Source organism: Rhinolophus sinicus, chromosome 5 (genome assembly GCF_057876585.1).
Source record: "Rhinolophus sinicus isolate RSI-liver-muscle chromosome 5, RSI-T2T, whole genome shotgun sequence".
NCBI classification, from domain to species: domain Eukaryota; kingdom Metazoa; phylum Chordata; class Mammalia; order Chiroptera; family Rhinolophidae; genus Rhinolophus; species Rhinolophus sinicus.
The window spans coordinates 31,586,955-31,604,232 of record NC_142505.1 but is presented as its reverse complement, the minus strand read 5'-3'; the positions used below and the strand labels follow the sequence as shown (position 1 = coordinate 31,604,232).

The 17,278-nt window shown below is 41.4% G+C and overlaps 1 protein-coding gene across 7 annotated transcripts in view; it reads right to left on the bottom strand.

The window, feature by feature from the left end:
* The window catches only part of NEK11 (NIMA related kinase 11), a 192,454-nt gene that overhangs the window by 65,859 nt on the left and 109,317 nt on the right, over window positions 1-17,278 (bottom strand). The gene's annotated exons all lie outside the window — the stretch shown is intronic.

Here is a 17,278-nt window from a genome sequence, read left to right as displayed (position 1 = left end):
TATTTGCGATCACATTTTGAAGATGGAAGAATAAAACCAAGAAGCAAGAAGAAATGATCTCCTTTAACATGTGTAGGCATGAATCTTTATGACAAATGAGGGGATTTAGGAGCAAAAGCAAGATAAGACGCCTGGGCTGCAGGACCCTATTACACACCCACATAAAGTTGCTCCAGAGGCAGTTGTAGTGGGACTATATCAGCACCCTTCCAGGAATTTAATTTTTAAAGAAAATATAGTGGTGAGATCAGGCAAGATGGCTAAGATATGCAGCAATGATATTTTGGCAAGCTGAAGAAAATGTTACAATTCGTTTCTCACAGGCTATGAAGGCTTTTGAGATGGAGCTCATTCTGGGGCCCTACTTAGCACAGCCATAGGGCATTTATTTAACGAAGGAAGGAAGGAAGAAACTACCCATTTACGCTAATGCCAGGAAGGCGCTACCTTAGTTACTTGATGTACTATTATTACTAAGAATACAGCTGGGGCTTATAACGGTCTCCAATCAAGAAAGGCCAAGAATGGATCACAAAAAAGCATAGCAATATCAATTCCAATTTGCTAATAGGAGCCTAGAAATAGAGAAATATCCCTGGAGAGAGGAGGAAATTACATAGTGATACTCTACCACATTAAAACCCTGGGCATTTTAGGCTTTGCCCCATACTCTGACTTATAAACAAAATCATTCTTGTAAATTGTAGTACACAGCACTGTTCCTTATCCATTGTTGCCAATGTTTGTCTAATGAGAAAAATGTGGAATTTGGATTCAGAGAATCAAGGTTTGATTCTGTCACCTCTTGGATGAGAACCTGGGCAAGGGATTTGAACTTACTGAGTTCCAATTTCTCCAGTGAAACTGACATAAGGGTACTTTAGCAGGGTAGCTATGAAGACAATATGATTCTTATAAAAGCATCTGTATATAGGAAAACTTTACACATATGTTCACTTAATTTCCACATCTACACAAATGGACTTCCCATTAACTGATTTCAGAATCCTTTGACAGTAAAATCCTAGTGGCTGTAGAATTCCCTGACAATGAAATACTTCAAAATCTTTGCCATATATGGTTTCCCACAAAGCATAAGAGGCAGTACTGTGGAATCAAAACTAGTTGGCTCAAAAGACAAAAATTTCGTATATTCAAATCTGCCTTTGCCAATTCCTTAAGAAGGGACATGTTGGGAACCTCAGACTTTCTCTCAGTAACTCGAACACAGACTGTTTTCCTTCAGATCACTGATTTTGAGTTGAGCGCCAGAAGAAATAGATGATTTGTATTTGGGACCATGTTTTATACATCTTTATTCAACTTACATTCATAATGACAAGATCGCAGTAAGAGAAGTATATGAAAACTAAAATCTACCAAAAGGACAATAATTTAGGTCTCCAATTTTGACCTCAGGTAGGGATACATGCTCGCTGAATGGAATGGTGGACACAACCATATGACTTCCTACCTGTCTTCCTCCCCTCCCCCTTTCCCCCAAATCTCTGTCTCTTTCAGAGTTTTCCATTCTCTCTCTCTCCCCACTCCCTCCCACTTCCTTTCCCACCCACCCAGTCTCTATCTTTTTGACAGTTATTCATCCATTTACTCATTCATACTTTCTTCTCGCGCTCCCTCTTTCTCTACTCCTCCCTCCCCTCACCACCTTCAGGCAAGAATATCTACTTTCAAACTTGACTATGACACAGAAAAAAATATATCTACATTGTTGCCCAGTACACAGAAACGTGTGCGTGTGTGTGTGCGTGTGTGTGTGTGTGTAAATTTATAGTTGAAACAAAAGTTTCACGTGTCAAGATTTACCTGTACTACATAGGATACACTCTGGTGTCTGGCATTGTAGTCACTTTATTTTCAAATGCTAGGTGCAACTTGCTAAACTGATTTCTCACTCCAATTTGAAAAACAATAGTTTGTCATGCTGGCTTTCACATCAAGAAAGACCTGCATTTAAATCAAGGCTCTACCATCAGCTCCAAAACAAGCATTATTTAAACTTTCTGCATTCGGTTTTCTCATCTGTAAAATGGGATGACAGCATCTATCTGATAGAATTGTTGTGAACATTAAATCATATAAAGGATGGAAAGCACATGGTATTGTGCCCGATAAATGTTAGTTACTAACATTTAACAGAAAACTCTGTAGTTGTGCCTGTAACGCTGAACACCAGGAAGAAACATAAATATTAAACAATCTCAAGTAAATACTGAGTTTAAATTTTTACCTATATTTTAAATAGAATCATTTCTCAAAATCCATACAGTACCCAACTCACCCGGGCAAGGAGCCACTCCTCTCTGTGCTCTTCCTTCTGCTGGGCTCCAGAGGGACCCTTGGGCACTTCACCCCTCTGTTCTCCTCCCATTTCCTTCCTGTCCACTGGTCCACCTAGGTTCCCTTCAGGCAGCTCAGAGGGAACCTCTACAAACTTGTCTTATAAAGGGCTAGATGGTAAAAATTTTAGGTTTTGCAGGTTTTAGGTTTTGTCACAACTGCTCAGCTGTTTGTGGTCTGAAAGTAGACATAGACAACACACAAATAAATGAGTGTGGCTGTGTTCCAATAAAACCTTATTTATAAAAGCAGGCAGTGGGCCGGATCATACAACAACTCAGCAACAGAGACAAACCTTTCTCGCTAAATATTAAGCCCCTCTTTCTACAGCATGGCTCCTTGCACACAGAGTCTTAGGCCCTTTCCCTCTCTTACCAAGGAACCCCTTCCCAGGAGGAGAAGGAAAGAAATGGTCAGGGGGAAAGCGCCATCCTGCCACATATGCCTAAATCATGAAACAGGCTGAGATGAATCCATCTCCAGTTTTCCTTAAGCACTGTTAACTTGGTACAGCTCAGAAAAGCGTTCGTTTTCAAAGGGAAAAATCAAAAGAAATGAAGTCTGCTCAAACAGTGTTTGTCAGGCACTGTGTTTTTTGTGCATGGGCCCAATTTGAAGCCGTATTAGGCTAAGGCTCATTTCATCTGTCACTTGGGGGGAAATGGTCTGTGATACATAGCTTTAATTTCCTCGCACCCTGAAATCAGCCTCGTAACAGACACACTGGAGCAGCATTGCAGATCTCCACTATGCTGGGTGGGCAGTGACAGAGCGTGTTTATGAAGGAATCCAACAATGGCTGCCTGAGCTTGGACGCAGTTATTGCAAATCCATGCTGGGGAAGAAGAGAAGCAATCACCCTGTTCCAGGAAAAGGGTGCTCTTTATCACACCCTTCAATGAAGACCCAAATAAATCCCTTCCTCTAAGGCTAAAGTGAGCACCAGGATCACCCACAGGGCCTGTGAAAATACAGATTGCAGGGCCCCACCCAGAGCTGCTGATTCAGATCTGAGGTAGGCCTGAAAATGTGCGTTCCTAACAGGTCCCCAGGGGATGCTAGTGCTACTGGTCCAGAGGCCCCACTTTGAAAATCACTGCTGTAGGATGCGACTAGTTCAAGTAAAAGTACCATCATATACTACATAGAAGCATGCTAATAAAATATATAAGACACTATAATATCACTACATCTTCCAATCCTTGTATGTTACAGACAAAAAAAAAAAAAAAAAAAAAAGGAAGAAATAAACTTTACTTTAGAAAAGCTCAAATTGTGCCATCAGTCATCTCAATCACTCACAATTTCTGTGGAGTTATAGGGGACTAGTCCCATTTTACTGATAGGGAAGATCAAAGCTATGAGTATAGTCCAAGTTACAGTACTTTACTGTTTGTAAAAGCACATTCATATTCATTATTCCGTTTGATCATTGCAACAATTATTTAAGTGAGACCAGGACAACATTTTTATTTCCTTTTTCTGATAATGAAAGTGAGGATCAGACAGAACCAACCAAAGTTCACATAGCTACATGCATGGTGGACACCAGACTAGAATGCAAATTACCTGACTCCTATCTTTTCCCCACTAAATTAGTGCTAATTTATGACTAGCTAGGACTTTTCATCTTTGCTAGTAAAACCACGTCATAGATAAAAGCCATGACAGTCTTTCCCTTAACTCTGAAAGATGTTGGACAAAGGATCGACTTTTGATTTATGAGACAGAAAAACTGAACTCTAGTCATCCTGGTAAATTGTCTGAAGGAGCTGGGAATATTGAATGTCAGGGGCCCTCACTCAGACTCAGCCCACCTGTCACTGTCCTTTACCTCAGCTGTGCTCAAACTGGAGTGTATAATCAGGGTCACCTGAAAACTTGCTAAAATAGATTCCTGGCCTCCATATCCAGTGTTTCAGATTCAGTAGGTCTGGGTGGGCCAGAGATTAATTTCTGATGATGCTGCTAACCTGGCAATACACTTTGAAAATATTGCTCTATCTTATAAACCCTTCTAGGAGAAAATGACATACAAGTGTATTGTTTAATGAGAAATTCCCCACACCCGGCATGCAGAGGCAAGTGGCCACCATAACTGAGTCTCCTAGCTGACCTAGACAACACTGCTCACCCCCACCCTGGTGATTCCCTGATACCCCACACCATCCAACTTTTGGACCCACCCAAGCCACTTCCAGTGGCTTTTCTGGAAAAGGGCATGTTGGGTAGGCACCAGATCCCTGCTAAAGTGAATTCTGCTCTGTAGGGTCAGCCCCTGCACCATAGCTCCTCCACCATAGTCATGGCCAGTCCTTACAACCAATCAACCCAAGGATCAATCCCTCCCATTGATGTGCAAACAGCAACCAAGGCTCATACAAACAGCCTATCTTGTCTCATGTTGAGGACTTTCCTAAAATCCCTTAAAGGTTCACAAACCCCAAACAAATAACATCTGGCTTCACCATGTCCCATACCTCTTGCTGAGCAGCCCCAAGCCCAGTACTAGCAGCAGCCGACCTTGGTTTGCAGCTTTGCCACTCCAGACACCTACAAGCCCAGCACAGGTCAGAGCCATCTGCAGATTGCTTTGAGGCTTATGCCACATGGCCCAGACAGGGCACAGGCTGCTACTGAATTTGACGTGTATCAGGACCCAGGGCTGGCACTCCTGGTGGCCAGCTTCAGACTGAGCTAGAGCATCACCTGGCTGCTTCCAAGGACAACACGCCCAAAGGGCACATTGGGCAGGGACAAGAGCCCTACTAAAGTGAGGGCACACACAACACACACAAGGGACATACCAGGAGCATCCAACTCAGGTAACCAGGGAGAATGCACTACTAGGCACCACAGACACCCACTACATAAGGCCACTCTACTAAGACCAGGAGACACAGAAGCATCCCTACCTAGTACATAGAAACAGAGGGAGGCAGCCAAAATGGGGAGACAAAGAAACATGTCCCAAATAAAAGAACAGAACAAAGCTCCAGAAAAAGAACTAAACAAAATGGAGACAAGTAATCTACCAGACACAGAGTTCAAAACACTGGTTATAAGGATGCTCAATGATCTGAGGGAGAATTTCAACAAAGAGATAGGAAACATAAAAACGGCAATAGAAACCATTAAAAAAAAACAACAGTCAGAAATAAAGAATACAATACCATGTTTCCCCAAAATGTGACCTAACCAGAAAATAAGCGCTAGTATGATTTTTCAGGATGACATCTCCTGAAGATAAGCCATAATGCATCTTTTGGAGCAAACATTAATATAAGACCTGGTCTTATTTTGGGGGAAACACAGTAACTGAAATGAAGAATACATCAGAGAAAATCAACAGATTAGATGAAGCAGAGGATCAAATCAGTGATTTAGGAGATAAGGTAGCAGAAAACACCCAAACAGAACAGCAAAAAGGAAAAAGAATCCAAAAAAATGAGGAAAGTTTAAAGGGCTTCTGGGACAACATCAAGCATACAAACATTTGCATCATAGGGGTACCAGAAGGAGAACAGCGAGTGCAAGAAATTGAAAACTTATTTGAAAAATAATGATGGAAAACTTCCCTAACCTGGTGAAGGAAATAGACATACAAACCCAGGAAGCCAGACAGTCCCGAACAAGATGAACCCAAAGAGGCTCACACCAAGACACATCATAATTAAAATGCTAACGGTTAAAAACAAAGAGAGAATGTTAAAAGCAGTAAGAGAAAAGCAGTTAGTTATCTATAAGGGAGCTCCCATAAGACTGGCAGCTGATTTCTCAACAGAAACTTTGTAGGCCAGAAGGGATTGGATGAAATATTCAAAGTGATGAAAAGCCAGGACCTACAACCAAGATTATTATAGCCAGCAAAGAAATCATTTAGACTCAAAGGACAGCTGAAAAGCTTCCCAGACAAGAAAAAGCTAATGGAGTTTGTCACCACCAAACCAGTATTACAAAGAATCTTAGAAGGACTTCTTTAAAATGAAAAAAATAAAAAAGATAAAAATACGAATAATAAAATGGCAATAACTACATATCTATCAACAATTACTTTCAATGTAAATGGATTAAATGCTCCAATCAAATGATAGCATGGCTAAATGGATAAGAAAATGCTGCCTATAAGAGACTCACTTCAGATTGAAACAAACACACAGACTGAAAGTAAAGGGATGGGGAAAAGATATTTCATAAAAATAGAAATTAAAAAAAAAAAAAGGCTGGTATAGTAATCCTTATACCAGACAAAATAGACTTTAAAACCAAGGCTAGAACAAGACACAAAGAAGAACCCAGTAATCTCACTTTGGGTATTTATCTGAAGAAAACCAAGTGCTACTTTGAAGAAATGTATGCATCCATATGTTCGTTGCAGCATTGTTTACAATGGCCAAGATGTGGAGGCAACCTGGGTGTTCGTCAATAGAAGAATGGATGAAGAGGAGGTGATATATATATGTATATGTATATGTATATGTATATGTATATGTATATGTATATGTATATATATATACTGTGGAATATTGCTTGGCCAGGGAATGGAATGGGTTCTTGCCACCTGCGGTATCATGGATGGACCTGGAGGGTACTGTGCTGAGTAGAGTGTAAGACAGAAAAAGACAGATGTAATGTGATTTCACTTATATGTGGAATCTAAAGAACAAAATAAACAAACAAAACAGAAACAAACTCATGGATACAGAGAACATATTGATGGTTGCCAGATAGGAGGGTTGTTGGGTGTGGATGAAAAAGGGAAAGGGATTAAGAAATATATATTGGTAGTTTCAAAATAGTCATGGAGATGTATAGTAACACATAGGGAATATGGTAATAACTATGTGTAGTGCCAGATGGGTACTAGACAAGTCAGGGGGATCACATCTTAAATTATATAGATGTCTAACCACGATGCTGTACACCTGAAATTAATATAAAATAGTATTGATTGTCAACTGTAATTGAAAAATTTAACAAGGGGGTAAAGGCAAAGTGATAAAAAGAGATTCAAATTTCCAGGTATAAAACAAATAAGTCATGGGGATGTGATGTACAGCATAGGGAATAGTCAATAATATTGTATCAGATGGTTGCTGGATGTACCATGGTGATCAATTATTTAGGTATATAAATGTTGAATAACTATGGTGTACACCTGAAGCTAATATAATATTGTATGTTAGCTATATTTTAATAAAAATCTTTTTAAAAATGACCATTATTAGTACTTTAGCAGGTAGAAATTGTTAGTTTTCTTAATAGTTCTCCTACCAACTCTAAGTATTTAGAAATATACCTGACAAGAGTTTGGGGGAAGAAAATATGATCCCTGATGCCAGAGATAAGAGCAGGGCTTGGCCTTACTCTAGAAAAGGTGTAGGGAAGGAGAGTGGAAGGGGTAAGAGCCAGCGAGAGGGTGGAAGGTCTCGTACTCTATGAGAGGCTAAACTCATCAAACACTTGGCTTAGTGAAAAAGCTGGGTTTGCTTCCTGAACCAGCAAGTGTCAAATGGAGGCCACCAGCCTGGGTGTATGACGTAGAGGGAAAGGGAAGCCTGTAGCAGCAGTTATGAAGAAAGCTCTAGATAAGCTGCAGTTTGAGCAAAGCCTCTGGAATCTCCCACAGACAGAGAGGTACAAGCTGATGGCCAGGTTACATCATTATTGACATGTAAAAGCAGTATTTGTATGTTAAGGGCCAGCAGCAGAACTAGAGAAAACACTCTTGGGGAAGAGGCAACCTGTCCTTCAGGGAGACAGCTGAACTCCACCAAGTAGATCAACGTCATTCCCGAAACCCCAGCTTCCCATTCTCCCAAGAGCTAATAAAGGTACTCAGTCTCTGTCCCCTGGACATATCTTCCCCTGCATTATTAAAGGAAAAGAACTGATTCTGAAACTTTTCTGTTTTAGAAAAGGCATTTTGTCAATTTCTAAACTTCGACATACATTGGATTTTACTTTTCCGTTTCAATTTTTAAAAGCCATCTCTCCCCCACTGTGAACCATGAAATGGTTTATAAGAGTTGTGCGGTGAGTCATCAATTGGGCCTGGAAAGCAGTTCTCCTGGTGTCCTAATTCCCTTCCGCAGCCGTCAACACTGCTCCTTGGAGCTCAGAAGTCACAGAAGGGGCAGGGCGAGCTCTGAGAACAGCGATCAGTACTTCCCAAGGTGAGTCACCCCCTTTATGGGTACCATGGCCCCTGCAAGAGGCACCAGAGAGGCAATTACTTCCTATTTAAAATGGCTGCTGCATCTTTATTTCATTACAAACAGCCCCCTTCAGGGTCCCTGGGAAATGACTGGAATTTTCAATCACCATAATTTGATGGGGCTGGAGGCTTCCAGCTGCATGTTTGTTAAGGAATATTCTGAACCAATGTTCAGTCCAGAGAAGAAAATGGACAGCTCCTAGTGAGATCAAGACACACACACTCTGAGGGAGAAATGAACAGCTGAACCTTTTAATGTTCAGCTGTTGTGCTCACCTCTAATCTTCTGCCTCCAGCCCATGTTACACAGGCTGTCACAAATCTTGCCTAATGCACTCACCATATCACTCTCCCCCTTCAATGGCTCCCTCACCCCATCAATAAAATTGAGTATGAAATCTTCAGTTTGGCAGCCAAGTCCTTCTGTCATCTGCCTCCTGTCAATGAATACGGTATCTCAGCTAAAGGTGTGCACCAAAAGGCATTCTGATTCGGTGGCCCTGGGCAGGGTCCAGGCAGCTTTATTTTTCTGATGCTTTCCAGATGGTTCTCACGTGTACCTTCAGATCAGGAACTCGGCTTTTGTAACCTGGACTCTCTACATTTCCCCCTGAACTCACTCTTGCTTTCCAACTTCATTTCCTTGAAGAGTTCTTCAGAATTGCTTGGTCTAATATGGTAGCCACTGAGCATACTTGTACGTGGCTATTCAAATTAAGATGAATTAAAATGAAATAAAATGACAAATTCACTTCCTCGGTCACACTAGCCACATCTTAAGTGCTTGAAAGCCAACTGTGACAAGGTTATAGAACATTTCCATTGTCGCAGAAAGTCCACTGGACAGCGCTATTTTAGTGTCCTTCCTCTATACAGCCAGCCCTGCTGGGTCTCAGCCCCAGATTTCTTTAAAGTCCTGGGATGTGGCTCACGTCACCTGTCTGCCCCTTCATCCCTCCCTGGCTGGCACATCCTCCACCACCACCAATCCGACACCCGAGGAAGAGAAGTGGCAACACAGATCCCGGGAGGCCCTCCCACTCCCACAGCCCTGCACTTAGCAGGGGAGAGGCAGCGACTCGATTCCACCCCAGCATTGGGTCTCCTCTGCATGTTCCCCAGAGCCACATCAAAGGACCTAGCAAATCGAACCTCCTCATCCATTAGGTGCCTTCCCCTGCCTTCTTTTAAAGTGTCTACAAGTAGAGCTTGAACAGCTGCCTAGCTCCTGCTGTTCATCCCACAGCCTCACAGTAGACAATGATTTTCACCACAGAGCAGGGATAAGTTCACTTTATTAACCATATCACTAACTGTAAGTGGAACTAAACGTCAAATACAGTATGTTTATAGACTTTGGGTGATGGTACAGCAGCTGCTCGGTTTTGTATCTTACTGATGCTTTTCCCACACGATAAGCTACAGGTTAGTACCGGTACCATGACCTTTTCTCAAATAAACCGCCAAAACTAAAGATAAAATTAGCCATGTTGATTAACCTAGCCTCCAGCATCACACATGAAGCTGTGAAAAGAAATAATTTCCTTAAACAAAAAATGCATATTCATGATCCTTTCTGTATGGAGGGCTGAATTAGGTACAGTGCACTGCCTTTTTAATACCTAGGACAGCAGGTTCTGCTGTTTTTCTTCAAGTGACATCTATTTCATCAAGTGTACCAAAGGCTCCCGCTACACACACACACACACACACACACACACACACACACACACACACACACACACACCAGAAACAAGTTCCATGCTCTATATGGAAATAGGTTTTCCCCAAGCTCTGGGACTTTTATCCCGTGTGTCAAGATGATACTCCCTTAGGCAAAACTATAACATTTCTCAGAACTTTTTCTTCTAGCTTGGAGAGCACAAGCCAAAAAGGGTAGGTCAAGTCTGTCTTTCCTCCATCAGATCCAGAGTAATAAAGACAGGCCAGGAAATCCATTCTCTCAAGAGAAATATAGGGAGAGTGAGCAGAGATCCCGAAGGAGCTGTGCAATAGCTGAATGCTTTGCTTTCGGTGTTTGGTGGCAGAAGACATCGAGTTCTGTGACTTTGAACAACTGGCATAAGCTGCCTGGGCCTTACGTGTCTGATCTGTAAAATGAGGATAGTAATGATTCACACCCCCTAAAAGCAGGAGCCTGAACAAGGTGATTTCAGGTTGCTTCCCCGCTCTAAGGCTTGCCAATATGTGACACAGAGGAATGGACTAGACCAGAGTATCTGTGACTCATCCGGGGAACTTGAGGAAATGCGGATTCTTCTTGGTCCGTCCTGGGTGGGACCTGAGAGGCCACACTTCTGATATGCTCAGGGTGATGGGGTTGCTGCTGGCCCATGAACCACGCTTTGAGTAGCACGAGACTACATCATTGCTTTCTGCTCCTGGCCACCAAGCATTTGACTTGAAGTGAGATTACAACTGAGACTATAACAAAGCTGAACCATTTAAATTGCTATCACAATGAAGCCTCTGCCTTCTTTCTTATTTTCCTTTGGCCGTATTTTTTCATTAACAGAAGCTGGGGTACATCGGAACGCATTTAGCAATTTGTTTGTTGGCAGAGCGAACACCTTGTGAGCCATATGGGATCTCCTCTCTGATGAAATACTAGAGTTATAATTTTTCTTTTTCTTCCACCTCCATTCAACCGGAAATATTTGTTTCCCATTAGCAACATCCCTCTGTTAACTGAACAGCTGGAGGTAGTCAGGAAACTGCCAGAAGGTGCTTGCTGGCGCTAAGACGTTCTTAGCTCACCAGTGTGAACAGGCAAACAATACAGCAAGACTGGCCAGTGATCGCAAAACCACAAGGGGAATCTATTGTACTGATACTGTGGGCATGGCACTCGTTTAAACTTATTTAATTAAAGGAAGTGCCTATCACACACATCACTTTAGACCATTTTTCATTCTTGTCCTACTCAGGAAAAGTTTCTATTGCAATGTTGGATTTTCCTGTGTGACCTGCCCTTTCTTGACCCTGGCACTTTCTGTTGAATGTGATCTGGTCTTAGAGAGCAAGGTAAACCCAAGTTTAAAAAGCACTCCTTCATGGCCTATAATTCTAAAAAAGCTTCCATTTACCTGTCCCCAAAGTAGTAAGTAATGACTATTACTTACCTTTGTATGACACTTCACAATTCACAAAGTGCTTTAAAACTCATTTTCTCACTTAAACGTCCCTCCCAGCACAGGGTGCGATGGGTGGCGTTCTTCCCCGCAGTACAGACAAGGAACATAAAGATTAGAGCTATTTGACCTCTCTAACTTAATGTGCAAGTGGCAGGCCCTAAAGCATGACTTCTGGTTCTAAATCTAGTGCCCATTTATATTAAATCATGCTGACTACATAAATCTGATTGACTGTTCTATGAAGGTAGCCATTCAATTTGGTCACATACAAAAGCAACAGCACGTGCAAAAGGTGACATTTAAAATTTATTGAATCCTCTACCTCTTTTTCACATGACAGTTCTTCCTTGTCCTTTTCTCAGCCACTGTCCCATCCACACATATACCACTAACTACTACAGAGCACTTCCAAATAATGTCTAGAATCCTGATCTGAAGTTAAAACATAGTTGTTTTTTTTTAAATGTGAAGTCACTAAAAAAGCTGTTCAACAAAAGTTACTGCATTAGTTATCCATTGCTGCATGATGAACTACCCCCAAACCATGGCCTAAAACAACACACATTTATTATCTCACACGTTGTCTGTGAGTCAGAAATCCAGTAGCAGCTCAGCCAGGTGGTTCTGGTTAGGGATTGTCATGAGGTTTCAGCTATGCTAGATAGATATGTAGATAGATGCGTGTATTTTATATCTGCTTTGGTTTTGCGTCGTTTCTCTTAAAGTCATAGAACCTATTGACAACGTTAAGTGAGGACTTACTATATATTTATATTTCAAATAAATTCCATATATATTTATATTTGTAGATATTATACAGATCACAACTGCACAAGGTGCTAAAAGCAAAAAGAATAGGATTCCAGGGTCAAATCGCCATAAAACTCCAGGGAGCACCATTTACATGGCAGTTATGACATTCCCTGATGTTGTTCTTTGCACAGAGGCACAATTGGCCCTGGGGTGTGAATATAAGTAAGAATGATACATGGGATTGTGCAGGAAACGCTCACGTCTCTTGTGTGTCTCTCTTACTATTCACACAGAACACTTCACTTCTGACACTTCCGGTCGCCAAATGTGTGTGTGTGGGTTATGCCCCACCAAGCAACTCTGCAACCCCAGCTGGATGTCCTACAATTTAACTCAATTCTGACCCTATCTACCAGGAGATAGTGTCAGATCTCACAGAGTAAGGGCTCAGTCCCACAAGACTGCCCCACGCCCCCACTTCACATGCCAATTGCAAGTCCAGGTTGCTGACAGACCCGCTATAAATTGGTGTTCTCGTGCCCCTGTCCTTGGGATCAATAATTTGCTAGAATGGCTCACAGAACTCAGGAAAACACTTACTTACATTTACAAGTTTACTATAAAAGGATATGCTAAAGGATACAGATGACTATCCAGACGGAAGAGGTGCACAGGGCAAGGTAGTGGGGAGGGGAAAGGAGCTTCATGCCCTCTTTGGGCACCCACTCTGCCAGGAACTCCACCAACTTGGAAGCTCTCTGAACACCGCCATTTTTGAATTCTTATGGAGGCTTCATCACATAAGCATGATCAATCACTAACTCTATTTCCAGCCCCTCTCCCCTCTCTGGAGAATGAGGGGTGGGGCTGAAAGCTCTGAGTTTCTAATCGTGACCTGATTTTTCTGGTGTCCAACCCCCATCAAAGAGCCCACTAAGAGTAACCTCGGTAGAACAAAAGACATTTCCAGCACCCAGGAAATTCCAAAATATTTAGGAGCTCTATGTCAGGAACTGGGGGCAGAGACCAATACACAGAGGATGCCAAAAAAATATACACACTTTTTAAGAAAGGAAAACTGTATCAGAATTGTAATACTCAATATATACCATTAACAAAAAATGAATACATGTCACATTTGACTTCTGCAATTACAAGAGGTGCTCAGAGTGGTTACCATCAGCATCCAAACACTTCTGATTACGGCGAACTACTGCTTGAGCAACGTTGACCAAAGTGTCCACTTGTATACATTTTTTTTACACCCCTGGTATACATATTTCCTATTATTTCACAGGATCTAATTTATATTTGTGGCTCCAGTTAGAATTCTCTGAGAATATGACACTTAAACTGAGGCCTGAAGGATGAATAGGCCTGAGCCCTGCACTCAGTGAGGTAACATTATATGAGCCTTCCAAGAGAAACAGCATTTGGAAAGGACCTGAGCTGCGAAAGATGTGGGCACACCCAAGAAACAGAAAGAAAGCCATTGCCGCTGGACCATCAGGAGTAGAGTGGCTAAGCACTCTAGTTTGCCTTGCTAAAACCAAGTGAGTGCCTGGCAACCTGGGGTTACTAGTCATGCTAACAGAAGTGAGATGGAACATGACATGGGGGTGGTGGGAGCGTGGGCAAGTAAGCAGGGACCTTGTAGACCATGTAAAAAGACTTTCTATTTTGTATCCTAAACAACAGGAAGTCATTGGAGGGTTTTGAGCAAACAATGACAAACTCTGATTTACATTTTTTAAGATCATTTTGGAAGCTATGTAGAGAATGAACTGGTTGGAGGCCAGAGACTAGTGGGGGCAAGTGTAGCACTTCAGGTGAGATGATGTTTGCTTAGAGGTGGGTCACTGGAGGGTTCCACAGGTGGCCTGGTAATAGATTCTTTGGGTCCACAGTATAGATGACAGTGTTGAGACTTGGAAAAGTTAGGGAACTTGTCTGACGTCACCAGTCAGTGTGGGAAGCATGGACTCAACTTCAGACCTTGTCACTCTGCATCTCTTGATTTCTCACTATACTATTTATAACATTAAAAAAAAAAGTTAAAAAGATACATCCAACTGCATGATCCTAGGTAGGTTAACAACTTCTTAGAGAAAGAAAAGAGGAAAATATATTTTGTGTTTTATAAATGGTTGTGGTTTCTCCTTAATCAACTGTAAAGCTCAATTTAAAACATAAGCAAAATTCACAGTTAAAATGGTCTGATAATTATTACCAAAATATTTAACTCCAAAAGGTAAATTTATAAAAATTTAACAATGCAAAGGTGCATATATTGTGTTGCTTCACTCAATAAAATGAAAATAATTATTTTAAACAGTGGGGAGGGGGGAAATTATCAGTGTTAAATTGAGCATATGAGGCATTTCTGCCTCAGAATCTGACTTAATAGGATCCTATGGAAAATCCCCCTAGCAAATTGATAAAATCTATTAAATCTTGACAATGGGAGAGGTACATATATAGAAATATAAATTTGGGCCCATCTGTGCTTTGGTTGTGCATTCACCTAGAAAACTAGAATTGTGTTTATTCTATCAGTATATTATGTGCCTTTGCTAAATCCACCTAATTTGTCATAGGACATTCAAATAACAATAATTTTATGTCTCCCCAAGAGAAAATTCAACAAAATGGGAATCTATTCATTGAAGAATGTAACTAGAGAAACTGAAATAGAGATAGCTATACGTGTCATTTATCAGTCTTGACAAAGAACAGTCAGTGCATCGAAAGATAATGCTCTGAAATCCGATGCCACCAGGGAAAGAGCACATTTTACAGTCACCACTCCTCCCAGTGTCTGAAGGTTTTATTTCCATGGCGATGAAAGCTGAAAGTCAACCTGCTGGAAAGCACTGATTGCATTTGCTCATGCTACAGCACTCCAAGGACTATTTTTCTGAAAAGTTGAAGAGTAACACAAAATAATTTATCGGACAATTTGCATCTTATTTGAGATTCCTCAGAGATGACAAACCGCTGCGCCAGGCGAACGCTGGAGCCAGGCATTCAGGTGATTGATTCACAAACTCCCAAACTCTTTAGGGGGAAAGATATAAGTAAATGAATACACTTCACCACACAATTATCCCTGCAGGAGGCCCCTCAAACAATTTCAATGCCTTGCATTCACCTACTTCGCTCATAAAATGATGTCCATTAATGCATGAAAGTGCATCAGCTCAGTAAGACTGCAGATTTTTATGACCATTACATTAACAGAGGCAACAAGGCAACATGATTTCTGCTCATTAATGATTTCACACCCATAAAATTCAAACAGCACAGGGCTTTACCTTAGAGCACCCTAGTCATGAAAGGGGCTCCTGCGGCTTCATTATCCTTCTTCCAGTTTATTCAAAATTGTTGAACGGAGAAATTATTCACCATATCCAGGAATATTTAATGCTGAATCTTGCAGTGTCTCATTTCAGGCCTAGAGAAACAGTTCTCAAAGAGTGGTCCAGGGACGCCTGGGAGTCCCTGAGAGCCTTTCAGGGCAGTCCAAAATCGAAACTACTTTCATAACAATGTTAAGATGTTGTTTGCTTTTTTCACACTCATTCTCTCATGAGTACACAGTGAAGTTTTCCAGGTATTATATAACACGTAATATCACAATAGTCGAAATGCAAAGCATTTATAAGAATACAGCTGCCTTTTACTAAGCCAATTATATTTTTAAATTGTTAAAAATGTAAAACAATGTCACTCTTCTCAATAATTCTTTTTATTTTGGAAAATATAGGTAATTTTCACAATACGCAACAACATGGATGAACCTTGAAGACATTATGCTAAATGAAATAAGCCAGTCAAATACTGCATAATTCCACTTATATGAGGTATCTGAAATACTCAAATTCATAGACTCAAAGAATGAAATGGCGGTTGCCAAGGGCTGGGGTGAGAGGGTAATGGGGAGTTACTAATCAATGGCCATAAAGTGTTAGTTTATCAAGATGAGTAAGTTCTAGAGACCTGTATAAAGCTGTACCTATACTTGGAACATTCTTCCCAAGATACCTACTGGCTCACTCATTCACTTTCTTCAAGTCTATTCAAAATTCACTTTCATGCCCATCTAAAATTTCAACCCTTCCCTGAAGCTTTCTATCTTCCTTCTTGCATTATGTGTTCTCTTGAGTATTCAATACTTTCCAACATTTTGCATACATCTTATTTACTATCCATCTCCCCCAGTTGAATGTAGGCTCCATGAAGGCTGAGATTTTTGTCTACTGTGTTCACTACTTTGTTCACAATTCTCAGTGCATAGGAAATGCTGGGCATTGAGTGCTTGATCCATAATAGTTTTTAGTTGAATGGATAAATGAGGTTATATCCTGGTCTTAGTTTATTTGCTGCTAATGAACTTCTGCTTTAAAAAAAATTCTCACTTATGAGTTTGTAAAGCAGAAGTACCTGGACTATAGATGAATGCCCAACAGCAACCCTCCTGAGTGTGAGTTCCTCTGGGGCCTCCGTTCCTACCAGGAGACTAGCAAGATGGAAGTGCTGAGATTTGTTGCAGAGGTTCATAAGAGAGACCCTCGCGACTGGACTGCACAGTTCATGGAGGCCGTACATGAGGCCTTGGATGCTCTGAATGCTGCTGCAGCTGAGGCCGAGGCCTGGGCTGAGGCGAGAATCTGCATGGGGATTGGAGATGAGGCCATATCTGGGCCCCGGAGCTGGGATGACATTTGAGTTTGAGCTGCTGACCTGGGGTGAGGAAGGAGATTTTGGAGATCCTTGGTCCAGAATCCCATTT